Source organism: Athene noctua, chromosome 4, assembly GCF_965140245.1.
Source record: "Athene noctua chromosome 4, bAthNoc1.hap1.1, whole genome shotgun sequence".
NCBI lineage: Eukaryota > Metazoa > Chordata > Aves > Strigiformes > Strigidae > Athene > Athene noctua.
The window spans coordinates 38,165,496-38,171,495 of NC_134040.1; positions in this window are offsets into that span (position 1 = coordinate 38,165,496).

A 6,000-nucleotide genomic window follows, 5' to 3' on the forward strand; every position below is an offset into this window, starting at 1 on the left:
CCTCAGATGTGTGCACAGCTGCAGGGGGACAAGCGAGCAGGTGCCCCTCAGCCTGCAGCTTTGCATGGGGCAAACCCAGGGCCCCTTTCCCTGTTTGCTTGTGCCAGACTCACTTGTTCTGTATCAACAAGAAGGAGGTCTCAGGCCCACTGTCTGCATTAATATTCACTGGTTTAACTGAAGGGATAGGGCCCCGTGCTTTCTAAAAATCAGCTTGTCCTCCAATGCCCTCTGGTGACGGGAACTAATTAGATGCCACCACTCTTGGAATCCAGTTGCAAAACACTAATGTTATTTTATTCCTATTAAATATTTTAGGCAAATACTGAGATTTAGCACAAAGTCTGTGTTCACCAGTGTGAATACAAACTTCTCTCTGTAATTTTCCTGGGAGTGGAAAAATAAGCACGTTCTAGAGATACCATAACTTAGGGAATCTCCAAAGCTTATTAAGTTGATCCTTTAAATACTTTAGCCCTGATCCTTACTGCAGGATCCTTACTGTACACTTGTGTGTACATGTGTGTGCCTGCATGCCTGCAGAAATGCCTTGTGTCACCTTCGACGCTTAATCTCTCAGGATGGAAAAACGGTGGCCCCAGATGACTGTGAGGAAAACAGGTTGCTGAAATAATCGTGACCACTTGCATATGCTGGTGCGCAACTTCTGCCCTCTGCCTGCCAGGGCTCATGTGAGTGAAGACAGAGAAGAGCCAGGAAGTGAGAGGGAAGCCAGGGGACAAGATGGATCACCTTACTTGCTATTTGAATGTCTGTCTGCCTAATAAATGTGCAGACACTTTTCAAAGCCAGACTCAATAGAAATGGCAACAAGTGACAGCTCACCCACTAACTCCTTTTTTTAGTTGGATTTTACTGTCGCACCATCATGATAACAGGGAAGCAGGTAATAACACTGAAATACACAGCGACTGGTTAATGAAGGATAAATAACACTTTTTAATTAAAAATGCAAAAATACGGAAATACCTTTCATAAAGCGGGTCAGATTTCCATCTTTTGAGCCTAGTGAGCTTCTGAGTATATCGTTGTTTTTTTCAGTTGTTTCTCTTACTATTTGCAATCTCTGTTCTTCAAAAAAAAACTCACCATAGAAATAACACATGCTTTAAGAATAAAATGCTCCAAGACTTTGCAGCCACAGTGTGCTGCCATAGACCGAGCGCTTACAGCTCAGTTATTAACTTGTGATAAAGAGAGTTTGTAATTGGAACTGCCAACAGAGTCTTGATTACTGAGGGGGATGTAGGCCCAAGTATAATTTGATAAGCTACTTGGCCATGCAGATCTGCAGCCATTAGTAAGTGCCTCCAGCAGCACCAAACATCCGTGCATTACATCTACAGCCTCTCTGTGCCGGGAGCCAGCACTGGTTGCTTCTCAGCCCTGCCCTTCCCTCTGCAGCAAGCCAGCTGTGAACGCCGTATAGGATTGCAAAAGCACGCCAAGAGTTGTGCTCCAGGCTCCACTCTGTGTGACGCTGCAGGAGAGACGGCAGCGAGTATGTGAATGTGTGGTAGCTGCTGGCTTTCAGCACCCGAATAAGGAGATCAGGAGCTTCAGAAGTTACGCCAGCCTTCCTGGTTTATGTTAGTAGAAGGTCCCGCCCAAGACGGGCACATTGCACAACATCTGTCCTTACATGTATCAGGGCAGTGCTCAGGAGGAAGGATGGCCAGAACAAGCTAGGGTGTGCATTTATCCCTCCTGCACAGTCAGGGTTTCCAGTTCTCCCATATTTGTGCAGTGGCCTTTCTAATGAGACACAAGACTCTTACCTCCATCCCCCAGAACAGCTTCCTTCCTTGCCATCAGAGCCCTCTCCCTTCTCCCAGGGCTATCAAGCCTGTTGCTTTGCATTTTATACATGAAATAACCTTTGGCTGTAGCCACGCATCTGTCTAACAAAACCACTGGGGCTTTAGAAATAAAGACAAGAGCTTGGCATTTGTGTTTTTGAGGAGGGAGATCCATCTTAAAATTGAGCTGTGCATAAGCAGGGAGATGATATAAACCTGCGCAGATTACCTCAGCCCTGCGCAATGGAAGTTAATCTTTTGGAAAAGATGGGTGCCTGTTCATTACAAGCAATTACCATCGGTCATAATCCTTCTAGGAAGTACGTGGAGAATGACTCAGTTCATTTGATGAGTTATACTGCCAGTTTTCCCTGAAGCACTGGCCAGCAGAATTACCAAGGCTGGCCCTAAGCTTTCTGAATGGTAGGGTATATATCAGTGCAGCACTTGGCTTAGCTCGCGGTAACGGGCAACTAATGGAACGGGACTGACCAAGATAAAAGAGGCAGTGGGTGAAAACTCTGCAGAGGTATGCATCTCCCTGAGGGTGCATTGTCCACCCCATCTTTCTGCACTCTTTTGATGGGTCTGCAGCCAAAGAAACGCTGAGCTACTAGCAGTACTTCAGATTTATATAACTGAGGATCTTAATGCTTTACAAACATTAATTTAGCTTCAGAGCAGACATGGGGATGGGATCCCACATCTTCATATCTACAGCATGTGTGACGTATGGAGAGGGAGAGAATGAGAGGGAGAGTTGCTTTACGTCAGTGAGAAGCATGTCAAACTCAGGCTTGCAGGAGGGTTAAGTTCAGGCTTTTCAGAAGTACCTAGAAGTGGTTTACTCCTGCACAAGCAGAAGTCAGTGACAGCAAGTAGACCTGAGCCAGGGCAAAACATTATGGAAAGCCTTGCCTGAAATGACTTGTAGCAGGCTTCCTAGAGGGTCTGTCACATAGCGAAGGATAGATCCTTCATCAAAGGAGCATTTTGTCTGTCCCCAGGTCCAGTGATATTGCCAACCTGGCATTTCAGAGTAAGAAAGAGAATCAACATCTACATTTTTAACTGAGAGTCAACCCAAATTTTGAGTTGTTTGGAGCACTGGCACTGTGCAGGTGGATGTGTGGATGTCCTTGCTAACAAGATATGGGCACTCTGAACAGCGGGCTTATTTTGATGTCTTTACTGACAGAATTGCATGCCTCCCTGTGAAAACTGATCAGAATGCAGCCCTTCTGTCAGCACTAGATGGGTGCATAAAACACTCACTACTACACTGGCAGCATACATTTGGAAGCATGACTATTAAGAAAAAAGTAGCAAGTGCTCTCAACAACGTTTGAAAGCAAGTAGTGTGCACAGCTGTTCCACAACAGTGGCTTTAATTTTCTGCCGTTGCAGGGCATAGCTGATCTAACATTAACTGTGGGTTTGCACGATGTCAGAACAGCCCTGAGAATTTCAAAAGAAGGTTTGTGTATACCGAAGGAAAAAACTGCCAGGGAAAACTCTGCCCAAGACTGGCTGATGTGAAGTAGTTGGCTCAAAGACTTTGCCTACCTCGGGGCATGAGCAATAGGAGGGAAATACCAGTCCCCACTAACATATGATGCCAATAAGTTGTTGAGGAATGTTTTCAACAGCAGCATGGAGAGTTTAAGTTAGCACAAAGCGGTATCCCACAAGATTGGCCGGCTGGTGATTAGAACAAATCCAGCTTTTCACGTGGAGTCTGCGTACTCTGCTGCAGCTGAGGACTGTGCAGATTCCCAGCTGCATTTTTCCAATCCACCTACTGCAGTACTTACATATGTGGCGTACACTTCTTTCCCACATACATATACATTAGACTTGTGCATTTTAACATAGATTTGTAGACCGAAGATGAAATAAAAATTTACAGGTTCTCAGCTTCTTCTGGCAACACCATTCTGAATACTAGCCATGCCTCTAGAAATATCTAGAAGAAATTATTTTTGGTTTGTTGATGTCTGCATAGCTTTTGTTTCAGTGATGAAAGGATGTGATTAGAGAGTGAATGTTGCACTATTCTGAACCTCACCTTTCTTTCTCTTTTATTAGCAAGTCAGACTAGTTTCTGGGAACAGTGGTCCTCTTGAAAATCAGTGAAAAGTGAGAGACATACGTAGAGATAAAAAGCTTAAGACTGCACACCTGCATTCTGTGAAAGTTAGACAAAATTAAATAGTGGCGCAACTGAGTATACAACTTTTATCATTAGCTGTCTTTAAAAAGGTAGGGTTATAAAAATATGATTTGCTGTAGGAATAGATGTTTGGGATGTTTCACGCACACACGTATGGCATGTTACTTCTATCAATAGAAAATGCTAAGCACCCCCATCTGCTTCTCAACTGAGGCAGATTATCAAAAATCACTGTGGTAGCGCTAAGAGCTTAAAGGAGTAGTATCCAGATGCATGTGCACATGTACACATTAACCATGCCAGTTATTCATCCCATGTGACAGCAGGCTGCCACTCTGTTGCTGACAGCTAGGATTCCTTACATCTCAGAGCCTGAAGTCCCACTCTGTGGCCGTGCACATACACAGCAATTGTTTGTACACCATGGTCTTGCTGGGCGAACCAAACTGTCAACTGGGTTTCAACAGGGCAAGTGCTATTTGGTGAATGTTTTAACACGATGTCGCCAGACAGGATTTTGCCCTACTTCATCGGATCTTTACTGAGTCTGTCTTTATAGATCATATATACATCCTCAGGATGGGGGATTTCTCTCTCCTCTCTCCTTTCCCCCACTGCCCTCTTAAACACCTGTTCATTGCCTTATTTTTACAACTGGTCCATGCAGAGACAGGCCAAGGAAGAACATACTCACTGCACCTACAGACTTGAGGTCGCTGCATCATGAGACAGAGCTTACCAGAAACAGCAGGGCAGTCAGTGCAAGAGAGTTTGTCCGTGCTGTAAGCTGAGGACTCAGCAGGTGGAGTCGCGTCTGCACCTTCAAAAGAGCATCAGTGTTCCCATTCTCACTGGCAGGTCCCAGAAACGCATATGGTTCCCAGAGACGATGATTGGTACCAGTTACTGAATTGTGTTTTCATGGAAAGCTACACATTAAACCCCGCACATCCCACAGAGAGAACAGATTGCAAAATTGGAAGTAGACAGGAACCCATCTTGTTGTTAACAAGTGTCAGAAAGTTTCTGATTAGAGTTTAGTCATGCTTTTTACAGTACACAAGTCCAGCATTATTTGTGTGGGTCAGCTTGGCTTCCTCTCAGGCTGACACAAACGCTCACACAACTGAAATCAAAGCCTCTGAGTAGCATGGGGGGTCACAGCTTAACGAAGTGATACAAACTCACACAGCTGTGTGCAGCACACGCACTAACAAGGGCTTTACAGTAAAACATCTCATTCACCCCAGCTTCTCCTGTGACAAGATACTTTTAGCAGACTTCTTACAGCTTTAAAAATCCTCACTCAGTGCTGAAAATTAATCCTCACTTTCAGACGGGCAAATAAATATTGGCAAGGGCTTTGTAGAAACAAACAAACAAACAGCAAGATCTGAGAGTCCCTTTGGCCTTTTTCCTTTGCCAGAGGATTCTTCTGAAGCTCTGGGATTCAACTCTAGCAAACTATATACTGAGCTGCACTGCAGCCCTGTCAGTAACTCAGGCTTTGGCTGAACAACAGGCAGGTGCTGTGCAGAAAAAGGGTCACCTGCAAACCTGGAAGCTGGAAATAAAAACAGGCACATGCCTCTTCCTTCTGATTTTAGCCCTCTGCTTTAAAAATGGCTCATTTTTAAAAGATGAATAAGGGGATAGGTAGGTTGGCCTCTGAGAGATGTTTCATAGGAGTATCTTTGGCATTGTAGCACCCTAAAAGGCCAAGTAAACAGCTACATCTCATCGACATGTATGTGCTCTTTGGCACACACAGAAATGCTTGATATAATCAGTCATGCTTGTAGGACTGAGGGAGCATGAGGGATAAGTTTGCATGTCTCAGCTGCTAAATAGCTGAGTTGAGGTAAATAAGACAGCTTCAGCAGAAAAGAGGTTTTCAAATTTTTGTGAGATTTTTCCTACCAGGAAGAAGGTTCCAGAGAGGGAAGTGAAGGAAGAGTTCTGACTGGCAAGGTACTTCTCCATAACCATGTGTCCATAACCATCTGC